A 13,652-nucleotide genomic window follows, 5' to 3' on the forward strand; every position below is an offset into this window, starting at 1 on the left:
CACTACAATGAAAGCAAAGTGTAGTATAGGGAAGAAAAAGGTTATGAGGAGCAGAAAATAAAACAAACTAAGCTAATTTACTAGTTACTATGTGCCACGTTCACATGCATTATATCTTCCCATTCCCACAAACTTGTGGTGCTACATCTTTTTTTTTTTTTTTTTTTTTTTTTACAACCAAGATTCAGAGAAGTTAATCGGCATGCTCAAAGCCACACAGAAATGGAGCAGAAACTTTCTTCCTGGTGTGCCCGACTTGGCATGTGCCAGTCCACACATGTAAGACACTGGCATGCCACCCAACCAGCCAAGACTCAACAGAATTGCTCACACAATTATCCTCTCCACCAATTCATGCCTTCTGTCATGATGACATATCTCTTCGGTATAGGATGCAGTCTCTTCCTTTGCTGAACTTTGTATAAGTTCTGCCTTCTCTGAACTCCAAGTGCACTTTGGAAGTAGGCAGAAAAGAAGGTACCCTTTTATTCTATTCTAAGCCACATCGGTCTTCTCCCTGTTGATCAAGCATACCAAAGTCCTTCTCACCTCTGGGCTTTGGCTTACAAAGCTCTTCCCTCTCCATACCCTTTGCCTGGCTAACTATCCCATGACCTTCAGATTTTGGCTTAAATAAATGTCACTTCTTTAGGGAGGTCTTCTCTTAGAAGGCTTTATGTTACATTCTCCTGGCCTTGTGTAGTTCTTCTTCACTGGACTTAATACAGCCATCATTTTACATTTACTTGTGTGATAATTGGATTATTGCTTTTATCTCACATCAGACAGCAAGCTCCACGTGGGAAAGGAACACACATCATCTGTTTTGCTCACCACTGTACTCCCAGAAAAAGATCTGCACACAAGTGGGGCTGTCGATATCTGCCAAATGATTGCAGTGAATGACTGTCATGTTCTAAGAATTGTACCAAGTGCTTTCCTGTACATTCTCATAGCAGCCCTATGGGTAGACATTATTCCTCCATTCTACAGATGAGTTTGTGGTCAATAAATTGAGTCTTTTAACCAATACTGAGCACAGCTATCACATGACAAAGTTGAGATTCAAACCCGTCTGGTCTGAGCCCCTGTTTTTCTGCCTTGTTGCAGAATCCCTACAGATGATCACTTAATTATTTTGATTTGATTCTATTCACTCTACCTCCCCAATGAGTCTGGAAGCTCATCTGGACAGAAATAACACCATGTACATTTTCTTCAACCCTCATATCACCTTTCTAATAGCACTTGATATTTGACATGCATTTAATGAATACTTTTTGATTAATAACACTTCCTTGGCAATAATATCACAAAAAGCATTCCCAAATGAGTTCAACTTTCTATAATAACCTCTCTAAAGCAGTAACATAGTAATATCTCTGAGTATAATACAGGTTTATGAACTACTCATTTTCTACCAAAATACAGATGAAATAACTTTGTAAAAATTATTTTAAAGCAGCAATATGGCAAAATGAAATAGACATATGATACAGAAACCCCTTTCCTCTTTCAATGACTGAATATTTGCTAAGTACATTTTCCATGTGCCAAATGCTTTTATAGGTGCCAGAGACCTAAGACTCAGTCACAGTCCTTCCCCTTAAGAAGCTGTTTGGTGGTGGTGGTATTACAGGATGTAAATTAAAGATAACACATGCTAGACTTGAGTGAGGACAAGGAGATGTGGGAAAATCAAGGACAATGTGACTAACTCAGCCTGGAGGAAAACCAGAGTTAAGAGTATTGTTCCTATGCATACTTCTTACTAGCTGTAAGATACTGGGCAAGATCCTTGTCTCGGGTTTTTTTCCACATCTTTAAAATGGGGATAATACATAACTTCCAGAGTTGGTATGTGTTCCTCTCAGCACACTTAGAAAACTCTATTTATTGGCCTGCAAGGGTAGCCAGGTGACCAGTTGTGTGGTACTGGCTTTCCCCCAGAGCTAAGAGTATAGATATCTACAATTACCTGTACATGTGGTCACAGCAATTGGAAAGCACTGATGATGAGAATTAAACAAGACAATGAATATGAAGTTCTCCACAAATAATTACTATTTCCATTTCACAAAGAATTCAAAGAAAATCAAGTTAATAGTATTCTCAACTCTTCCCTTCATGTGCAAGTGAAAATCAGCTAGCTGAAACATGGGAGGTGCTAGGGAGGCCAACTCAGAGCAACCGGCCTCTTGTGGGTTCACCAGGGATCTCCCTAAGGGTCACATCTGATTTGGCTTGCCTGGTGACTGTTTCTTTTTCTTTTCTTTCTTTCCTTTTTTTAAAGAGACAACATCTTGCTTTGTCACTCAGGCTAGAGTGCAGTGGTGTGATCAGGAATCACTGCAGCCTGAACCTCCTGGGTTCAGGTGATCCTTCCACCTCAGCCTCCCAAGTAACTGGGATTACAGGTGGGCACCACCATGCCCAGCATGCCTGGTGACTTTCTCTTGCTTCCAGAAAGATTTGTGGTTAAATTGCACTGTTCTAATCTGGTCCTAACCAGGAGCCTTGTGGTTTGGTCAAGATACAAGATGATGATGTGGCATGATGACGATGATACTAAGAATTAACAATAACAATGGTAGCTGCATTGTCTATGGACCATTTACAAGATGCTCAGCATTGTTCTAAGAGTTTTACATGGCCAACCTTAATATCACAATGGATGCAGACAGATGAAGCTTTTGGGTTTGTTTGTTACAATCTCTTAAATTCAGCTCCTCTTGGTGGAATGATAGCTCTGAACCCGACCTATTCTCTTTATTTAGAAAATGTGATTCCGTGAGTCACCATTTAGGGGCATTATAATATTTTCAGAGAGAAAAGAGAAAGTGGGATACAGAAGAGAATCTGGAAACAAACAAAAAGGGCTCTAATATATTCACCTGTTTGCCAGTTCTTTCAAAGCACATCAGTGGAATCCATATTTCTCATGTCTAGACAAATATAAAGCACTCTAGGGGTCCATCACGAAAGGTGACAACCATGTGAACTACTGACTTCATAAAATATCTAGTCTGAGTCTTCTTGCCCCTTAAAATCTCTCCACTTGCCTCAGAATTAGCATCCTCAGAATGCAGACCTTGTAGAAGGCAGAAATACCAGATTTGAACACAAATACCACTTCTACTCATTACTACTGTATACTGTATACTAAGCATGTACCTTGGAACAGGAACTGTGCTAAGGTACATACACGCATGTTCTCACTGAATGATTCTAATGATTCTAAGAGGCAGGCTCTATTATTATCCCCATTTTGCAGCTGTAGATACTGAGGTTCCATGAAATCATTCTAGATCACAGAGTTGAGAAGCAGTTCTGAAACTAATTCTTCCCAAATCTAGGACATGCCTTGTTACCCACTCCTTCCCCTGCCTTGGGCTGTAAGTCCTGCAACACTATGGCAGTGACTGACACATTGCTCTGATGTTCATTTGCATGTCAGAAGGATACCTTAAAGCAAAACAATCTTTACAAGCGAATCTCAAGTAGTAGCTTTTAAGACTGCTAGCAGTTTGAAGCTCATAAAAATCATTCAATACTTTTCATGGCCGGGCACCGTGGCTCACGCCTGTAATCCCAGCACTTTGGGAGGCCGAGGCAGGTGGATATCTTGAGGTCAGGAGTTCGAGACCAGCCTGGCTAACAGGGTGAAACCCTGTCTCTACCAAAAATACAAAAATTAGCTGGGCATGGTGGCAGGCACCTGTGATCCCAGCTACTTAGGAGGCTGAGGCACAAGAATTGCTTGAACCCCAGAGGCAGAGGCTGCAGTGAGCCAAGATCATGCCACTGCACTCCAGCCTGGGTGACAGAAACAAGGCTCCATCTTAAAGAAAAAAAAAAAAAATCATTCAATACTTTTCATTAGATTCAGCAACCTACTTATTTCTGCAAATATCGGCAGTAATTTTTCAAAATTAATCACTTTACCTGTCTTTTCCTTGTGTAACAAAAGATGCTTTTCAATTTTTAGACACCTTTTAAATTTACACAATGATAATATAACTTAATAGGCAGTGAGAGGGTAAGGGTTAGGAGAATGCAATCTGTAACTATGCATTCTCATCCCTTTAAAATGATTTAAACAGCATTTATAAATATGCTCTGTTAATAATTCGAATATAATTTTAAAAGATAATTCAATGATTGGTTAAATAAAAATACCAAACTAGATTTCAAAATTAAAAGTAGTAAAAAAAAAAGTGATTTATTTTATATAGACTTTAATATGGAATTATGTAACTTTTTGAGTGGAATGGGCTAAGAGAGCTAATGTAGTCCAGTCCTCTTGTTTTATAGCTGCAATTAAAGGGAAGAAACATAGCCAAGCACTTTAACAGTACAGGTTTAGAGTCAGACAGACCCAAGTTCAACCCCTGCTTCTCCACCAACCAGCTCTTCCCCTATCATTCACAAGTCACAGAGGCAGTTCTTGAAAACGCCCTGGCTGGAAAGCAGGAATGCCATAAACTGAGAATTCAAATACAGGACTCTCTCCTCTAAAACAGATGTGTACCCATTCATTCATTAATTCACTTGACAAATATTTATTACATACACACTAGTTGTTTGACCTTGGGCAAGTTACTTAATTGCGGTCTGCCTTAGTTTCCTGAGCTATAAAGTGAGTGTCTATGTTACAGAGTTGTTGCAAGGATTAAAGGAGTTAATGCACATAAGGTGTTGGTGATGGGTCCCAACACATTGGAAAGGCACAGGTAGGATATCATTAATCTACTGCTACTACTATATGCTACGTTAGGAAAAATGGTGGGCTCTGGGGATAGAATTTGGGAGCCCTATGTAATATTTTCCTTTCAATCACTAAAGCATCTCATTTGCATAGAACTAATCTCTCACTCCAGTGCTCAATCCTGGTAGTGAAGCCATTTGGGAACTTGTTCACCAGGACTCCAATTTGACAGTGTGAATGAATGCATGAAGAGAAAAATATCCCACCAGCATTTGCCCACATATTTTGTGTTTTGCCTTCAGATGGCTTTGAAGTGACCTACATTTTTCACATGGCCTCTCCGTGAGAAAGGATGTTTCTGAGTATGTGAGGAGGCTGGCTGTGTGCCTGTAGAACACAGCAAAGCTAACTGGTCCTTTTGGGGGTTAGGCCTTACATGTAGCCCCCACTGCACAGAACCACAGTCAGCTGGAGTAACCACCTGGAGAAAGCCAGTCATTGCTACTCCACTGTCCTTATGGTTCTCTGATGGTCCAATGAGTTATGCAGATTCCACCTGTGTCCTGGAAACTCTCAGGATATGGCTGAAATCCTGCCTGACTCTCACTCCTGATCCTGGAAACCACAGAGAATGAAAAGAACCTTGAGTAGTCATGTGGCTTCTCGGTCTCACTTCTCATAGGAAACCCTACACTCTCATTATCCCAGAGACACCAGAAATAAGACCTTGAGGGAAGGTTCTCTCCAAAACTCGTTGTGATGTGCAAGTCTTACTAAACAAACAACAAACATAAACTTGTATAAAATGTCTCCCCTGCTCTATATGTGTAATGTGTGTGCATGTATGTGTGCATATCTGTATACACTGGTCATTATTCTCTGATAGGAAAGTTAAAACGCTCCTATCAAAGAAAAAACAAAAATCAACAAACACAGAAAATGATAGCACTATAACATCTATTCTAGGCAGTCCATTCTTCCCACATGTTCTGGGTTGTCCCATTTTCTGCCTCGTTTTCTAACTCTAGCTGCACTCTCCCATGAACCTTTCTTCCTAGATTGTCACAAGTATTTTTTTAAGTGGCTAAGGTCAGCTTAAGATAAGCCATTAGGGAGGGGGAGTGGTTAATCCTTAGGTATAGGGGAAACCCAGCTTAAGTTTCCCTGCATGATACTTTTTAATTGATGCATCGCAGGTCCTTGCTTTCTTCGGTAACCCAAGAGCTAGCATGCTGAGTCACCGTCAGCTTGTTACCTGTTAGGACTCCACAGTCTAGGAAGCGGCTACCATCTGAGTGGAAGACACTAGGTCTGAGAGAGACAGGAGTCTCAGGTCTTATCCCACCTCCAATCTTCTCCTAGATGGGTGACCCTAGACAAATTCAACTTGTGCTAGGAAGAGGAGCCTCACGAGACCTCTTCTTTTACAGATAAACTTCATCCAGTGACTTGTCCACAGTCACCATGAACCTCTCCATGACTCTCCTCCCTCAGTTTTTGGGGAAAAGGAGAAAGAACAATCACATTTGGTATCTCAGGATGTTATAGGTCAAATGAGATAAATATTTAAGGATGTGGCAAAGTTTAAAGCTCTAAAATATGAGGCAGTGACAGCTTTGTCAACTCAGCTGCATCTTCTCTTCATGCAGCTTGTGCTGTCCTATGTTTATTGCTATCGACTTTCTCTGTTTCCAGCCTCCTCTCCTGTTTACTCGAGACACACTGAATTCTGACTAAGTCCTACAAGGAATTAACTCCATCTTCAGTTTAAAGTTCTTGACAAACTTAAGGAGTCTACCCTCTCTCAAGCAACCATCCAACCCACTTATGTTCAATGAGGCTAGATCGAAAATCGTCTCCTGCTGAGCACTTGTGTGGCAGGTGAAAACCTGTTCTGTGAATTAACCAGTATGTTTCTTAAAGCCTCTGATGGCAGCCGACATCTGAATTAAGGCTGCTGCTTCTGTACTTCTGTAGCCTGCACTCACCATCATAGGACACTATGCTGCACTTGTCAGTCTCCTTGCTGTAACCCCGACTAGACTGAAGCTCACTGAGGGCAGAGGCAGGATCCTTGGCACTACTGACATTTGGCCCAGAAAATTCTTTGTTGTGGGGGCTTCCTGTGCTGTGCATTTTAGGATGTTGAGCAGCATCCCTGGCTTCTACCCGTTAGATGCCAGTATAACACCCTCATCCCCACCCTCACTTGTGACAGCAGCTGACAAAAAGAAGCCTCCAAATATTGCCAAATATCTCCTCAGAGGCAAAAATCACCCTTGGTTGAAATCCTCTGTGCAGAGTGCCTTTTTCATACAGAGCACTCTTAATACTTGTAGGAGAATGCATGGGTTGATGGAAACAAAATGCTCCAATGTACAAGCTGCAGAAAAGTCAAGCTATTTTAGTTTTACTGCCTTCCGTAATGCCTGGCATACAGCAGGTGCTCCACATATACTTGTGGGGTGAACAAATGTTTAATGATTGTAAATGGCTTCCTGTACCCCTGGTAAAATTTTTCCCCTCAAGCGGGCCCAGGTGAGGTGGTGAGGAACTGTCAATGCTAGAGAGAGAAAATTTTAAAAAGAACGACAAAATCTCTTAGCTATGGGATTAGGGACCAGAAACATCACCTTGCAGAAAGGTAGGGGCTGTACCCAGACCATTAGCTCTCCATATAATTCTAGCCCTTGGGGCAGAAATCAAATTATTTGCACTGGTAATATTTAAATCATCTACCAGTGTTCCTGGATCCTTTAATGCACAATCTGATAGAGCTGTGAAGCACCAGGAGGGTTGCAGGACATCCAGAAGGTCAGACATTGAGTCATTAGTGTCATTGCTGGGAATTGAGCCCTGCGCCTTCCTGATTCTCTGTACAGTGCTTGATTACACCGATTATTATGGATGCAAATTAAGACTTATCACTATTGTGAAATAACAATGCAGGTTAATGATATTCTTTATTGCCATGCTAACATTTCTTTTTTCTAGAGGGGAAAATTAGAGGCATGAAACTAATTAAGCCATCTTTCTTTCTTTTAAAGCTTTTTTAGTTTTTCTAAAGGATGATTCTTTCTGTGGGTCACTGCTTAACAGTGCAAACTCCTTTTTTGTTTCCTAGGTCTTACTGAGATAGATGCTAATATTGGTGCTGCCCACTGTCCCCCTACAAATTGAAAATGACTATGCTAATACATTATCTCACAAAGGGCAGTCATAAATAGGAAGAGCAAATTATTTTGAAATGAATATTCAACAGACATTCTCCTGAAGAGGTTAGGCATTGCTGGAAATGCCTCCCTTGAAAATCTTTGTTTCCAAGATTGCCCTTTCCTGGACACCACTGTAGGATGGTTCTCTTCCCTGGATTGAAATGGTGGCTCCAGAATACAATGGCAGACTAATTTATGTGTTCCCCAAACTTTAAATAGTTTTCTTTTACTCCCAGGTCTACAAAATATCTGCCACAGAAAACTTTCACATAGAAGGATGTCATGTCACATGTATATTGTTAATGTAACTATGGTAACCAAAAAATGCCACCAGTGTGTCTGTTTCATACACAAATGAGGGGACAGCTGTGGAGTCCACATGTCTGCCAGTGGTATAATAGATGTGAGCTAGGACAGCCTGGGTTGGAAAATTACAACTCATTTATATTAATCAGAGCTTTCAAATAACACTCCAACCTCTGAGCAATAAAGAGTATAAATGGAAGGCAATAAGCCACTCTAAAAGCAGTTTTCACTCCACAAATTTTAAAACTAAGTGTCTTAAGCAGATACAGCAGCATCTTCAGAGGGTACTCTGAAGTCAGAGTAGACAGGACCTTGCGAATGTATTATTCCAAGTTCACCCCTAGTTTCTTCGCATCTCAGGGATGACCCTCAGTTCATTAGGTACAATGGTTCCATGTAAGTTAAATGTTTATGTTAATTGTGGTACTGGAGGCATGGCTTACATAAACCTTTTAGTAATCTCACGGATTATGGCAGTTAGTCCTTCCAGCCTTATTCTCTCAACTCGATTATGTTAAACATGACAAAATTGAAGGTTGGTATGGAGTTTAGCAACTGATCCAAGATCATCCAGCTATGACTGGATAATAGCTTGCTAACCAACCAATCAACTGATAAAATTGTTAATAACTCCCGACATTTGCCTAGAGCTTTGAAAACATTCAAAAAGTAAAAAATATAATAGTAGTAAAGCTTGCATATTCTTTTAAAAAACTGTAACATAAAATGGTATGTATTTTAATTATTGGATAATATGCTTAACAGTTCTACAGGGTGCCCATAAAGTCTGGAAACATTTATCATTTTAAAATGGATCATAATGCAATGTCAATAAACCATTTATGATGCATTTATCTATGTTTCAAAAGTTGGGAGGCTACATTCATTCTGTAATAGATCTGTAAAGTAGGTGAATGCTAATATGCTAAAACAAGAAATTAAAAAGCAAACTTCACCTACAAAGACTTCTAGAACAAATGGATCCCTTGGTCACTAAAGTATTGAATTTTACAGATAGGGTTTAACTTTTGTCTCTATTCTGTACTTTGAGCCAAAACAAGAGAGAATAAATGTTTTTCTGACTTCATCCATATAATTTCATCCTGAATTAAATATTAATCAAAGCTCTATTCATGAGTTAAAGATACTTTCATTGTTCCCAGAAACATATGATTCTAAATGATCATATGATTCTAAAATAGAATTTGCTTTATCTCCAGATTGGCTTAACCCAAAATAGATGTTCAGCATAATTTTTAAAAATTAAATACAATATTTGAATAACCTGACATTAGTGCTGAAATGAATCATTCAGAGAACTATTATTTTGTAACTTAAAAATAAATTTTAAGTAAGCATTGTGCAAGTCTCGTAAAAATGGCATCTGCATCCTATAATTTACCATATTTTATTTATGACTTATGGCCTACTTATGGTAGTATAAAAAGCCCACCATTCTAATTATTTATCATCATTATTTATATTCCACTGGCTTGGGAAGTAGCAATATAACCCTGTAGAGACCGATTTTCTTTAGTACCTAGTATATTCCCGTGAGTGTCACTGCTTTAGAGTATGTGGTAATGGCTCTAGCAGTTTAGGTCAAGAAGGTAGTCTTAGCACAGACTAATCAGAAAGAGATCAATGGTTGAATTTTTCCTTGCTTTCCCAGAATTTCAGACATGAACCAGAGCTAGCTGAGGTTATTTTTTTGAACCACAGTCTGCAGTTGGATCTGGTCCTTGAGATCCTTTATTTAGCAGATGATCCTTTTCTAATAATTAAACACTTTATTAGTTTTATTTACCAAGGAATGAGTTCTAATCTTTCCTTTCATTAGACTTGCAGAATAAAGATTACACAGGCAGGTTAATTGCCAAAGATAAGGTGTCACAAATGTGAGGGTCATTTTTAAATTACCAGGTTTCAAAAATATCTAGATAACTTTACAACAAAATGGTTTATAGTCTGGAAATGTCAAGTTTATTTTAAGTTTCCCTTCAACTCTATCAGGAAGACAGAATCCGAGGTGTGAAGAGTCAAATGAAGAGCTTACTACAATGATTTGTTACTTTCTGACTTCTATATAGCTCTAAGACAGAAAATGCAAACCCGGCTATAACATTTTCTTACTTAAATTTGATTCAATTCATTTTTCCCCTCCTGTGAAAATATTGCCTTATGTATAAAAGGCACTGAACCTGCAAAAATAACTTAAGGGAACATGTGAAATAGCAGACTAACATCTGTTGTCCACCCCTCCCCCCAAACACTGAGCCCTCCAAAACAATGTTGTCTTTTTTTTCTGGTGGGAGTTGGTGGGGGGGTGTTGTATGTTAATGTCCCTTTCAGTGAATATATAGAATACTGGGGCAAATGCTGTTCCATGAATAGGTTCTTTTTCCCTTCAACAGTGTTTGAGGTTGACAAAAGAACAGGCCACTGGGGCTGGTTAGTCGTAGGTATTAATATAATCTCCTGCCTCACATGCGGCCCACACTGCCTGCCTTTTGTTCAGCTGTCGCACAATGCCAAGAGGTGAACAGTGCAGTGTGGTCACCCAGCTAATGTTAGACACGGCAGAAAGGCCCTTGCTCCAGAGTCTATTGCACAACTACCTCCCTGTTCACTGTTCTGTGACCTGAAAACCACTCGGGTAACTAGGGTTGGGACAGTTGCATCACCTGCAGTTCTACAGTTTGGTGCCTTAAGAACCGAAATGACTTTGACTAGACAGTGGACATTCTCAGCTAGACAGTGGACATTCTCAGGAGATCTTCATGTCGGTCAACGACAACGATCTTCTACTATAATGAATAGCTCTGAAGATGAGGACCAAATTTGAGCAAGAGTCAAATTATTAAAAGAAAACTCGAAAAGTTGAGGGGTCAATTCAGAAATCACTTCAAGCCGCCAGAAGTGGGTTAAAGTTACTGTCTGCTTCACACAAACCTTTTCCTAACTAGCTCAGAATATCCAGCTAGAATACTGCACGAATATATACAGCCAGGTAAAGAGCAAGCAGCACTTTGAGCTTTCAATACAATAGCACTTAAAGAATTTGGCTCTTGAATAAAGGTGTCAGCAAGCCATGGAATTCCCAAACAGAAAAACTCACACTGCGTCTTTATTCTATTTTCTTAAGGTCTATTGTTAACTGAAGACTCCTTGTCTTTTCAAATTCCTTCATGTGAATGGATGAGGCCAGACATCTGCCAGGATCCGCTCACATTTGCATGCAAATCAGAGACTTCGGGACACATATGGCCCTGGAGCCAATAACACTTTTACTCTAGATTTATACTGATCAAAGTGCCTTCCTGAACTTTCCACTCCCCCAGCCCTAGCTTTTAAAAATGAAATAATGAGCATATTCCACTAATATTATTTAGACTGTCATGGCAAAACAAAACAAAACATGTTCTCTGTTAGAAAATCCTCCACACAAAAGCCCGAGTCGGCAGTACCTGTTCCCTCACCCAATTAGAATTCCACTTTTCCTTTACGATTTAGGTTTGGGAATGAAAATACTTACGGCGGGATGGGATTTAGACTCTTAGCCTTTGCCTGTGAGGTTCAAGTGCTTCAAAACCATTTGTACCCCGGCCAGTCATTCACTCACGGCCAGGTTCCGTTCTTGGCGTTGGGGCTACAGCGGTGAACACGGCAAGCAAGGTCCCCTTCTCCTGGATCTGGCATCCGGGCCGAATCGCCGGGTCCGCGTTTCCGCGCAGGCTCCCCTGGAACCGTCCCGGGACGAGCGGCCCTCCCGCTGCTGGACTTTTCCCCCAAGCCCCAGCTTGCCAGGCAGGGACTCCCTGGGCGGGAGGCGGGCGTCGCGGGAGGCGGGGAAGCGCCGAGTCGGCGGCTGCCCACACCCTCCTCCACGCAGCACAAAGGACACTTGCTGGCAAACTTTCCTCGCTTCTGACCCCGGCCAAGCCGGGAACTCAGCGCCAGCTCTGTTCCTGGCGGGGATGAGGCTTCCCTAACATTTCAGGCTCTCTGGCAAACGTCCTGAGGCTGCCACTCCTTCTGGACTCAAGGCTCACAGGCTGAGGTCTGTCCCCGCGTGGACCGCCGAGAGTTGGGTAGATTCTTCCCAACGCTCTGACTTCAATACTTTCAATGCCTTGTCAATTATGCCCCTTGCCCCTTTCTCTTACCAAGGCCACCGCCAAGACACCCTTTTTCTTTTCTCTCCCCATAACCCGCCACCTTCCTTTCCCTCCACTTGGCCCTCTTTCCAACTCCCTGGGCCCCCTTTCCGCGCTGTTCTCCAGCCCCAGCTGCCTTCCCCATTTCACATCCTGGCAGCCCTCCTCCCTCCCAATCCCCGGGCACCACCCTCCCCTGGTCGGCCCCTGAAATCCAGCAGGCTCGGCTCCAGTCACCGCCTTTTTTTGCCTATTTCTATCTGGCCTGCCTTCCCAACTATCGGTCTCCCACATCTTTTTTTTTTTTTGGCAAGGGTAACGGGGAAACGGGGCACTATATTCCCATTTCCCGACTTCGTCATTTTCCCCAGCTCCATGAGCCGCGCCCCCTCGTCCCCCTCAGGCCCGCGATCTTACCCTGAGGTTCCCCAGACCCTGTAGGGTCTCCCACGCCACCAAGTTTGCTTCGACTTCCCCCTCGCTGCCTCCCACACCTCCCGCCGCGGCGCGGCCGGCCAGGGCACTTACCCCGAGGCCCACCTGGTGGGGGGTGTTGGGGTGCGCACGGACCCGGCACCCACGGCGGCGGCGGCAGCAGCAGCAGCAGGAGGAGGAGAAAGACGAGGAGGAGGAGGACCAGCTGAGCGGCGCCTCCTTCCCAGCCCGCAGCGCGCACTGGCTCCTTGGGGGACCCCCGGCAGAGCACCTAGACTGGAGACTAGGCGGCGACACACGCAACAGCTGCTGCACGGGGCTGGGCTCAATCGGCTCTTAGAGGCCAGGGCAGGGGGAGGCAGGATTGGGAAGGAGGGTCGGAGAAGTGGGGTGCAGAGGGCGGCGCAGCAAGCGGCCGGGTCAAGAAGGCGCCCCAGGCGCCTAGGGATGCCGCCGCGCCGTGGCCGCCGCCCGGGCTGACGCCGCCGGCCCCTCTCTTCGCCAAGCGGGCGCTTGCAGCCGCGGGCGCCCGGGCCTCGCTTCGTTCCCCGGCTCGCTGCCGGCGCCCTCGGTGCGCCCCGCTTTGTGCTCCCCGCAGCCGGCGTGCACCTGGTGTAAGCAAAGGCGGTCAGCTGATGGGCCGCGCGCGGATTGGCTACTCCGCCGTCTCCTCCCCTCCCGCCCGAGCCTCTTCCCGGCCTCCCGCCCCCGCCCCCGCCCTCGGTGCAGCCCCGTGCTGGGCACCATCTGTAGACCGCCCAACAAAGGCACAGCGCGGCGGGACTCGGGTGGCCGGGCCGCGCTGCGCCGCCGCGGTCGCCGCTGCTGGGA

General features: G+C 43.4%; 1 protein-coding gene across 1 annotated transcript in view; it reads right to left on the minus strand.

Moving 5' to 3' along the window:
• The window catches only part of LRRN1 (leucine rich repeat neuronal 1), a 46,698-nt gene extending 33,688 nt beyond the window's left edge, over positions 1–13,010 (minus strand). Inside the window, exon 1 of the mRNA XM_063630710.1 lies at positions 11,765–13,010. The gene's annotated coding sequence lies outside the window, so the exon portion shown is untranslated. The remainder of the gene's footprint in view (positions 1–11,764) is intronic.
• Positions 13,011–13,652: the final 642 nt, after the last annotated feature.

Source organism: Symphalangus syndactylus, chromosome 21 (genome assembly GCF_028878055.3).
Source record: "Symphalangus syndactylus isolate Jambi chromosome 21, NHGRI_mSymSyn1-v2.1_pri, whole genome shotgun sequence".
Lineage (NCBI taxonomy): Eukaryota > Metazoa > Chordata > Mammalia > Primates > Hylobatidae > Symphalangus > Symphalangus syndactylus.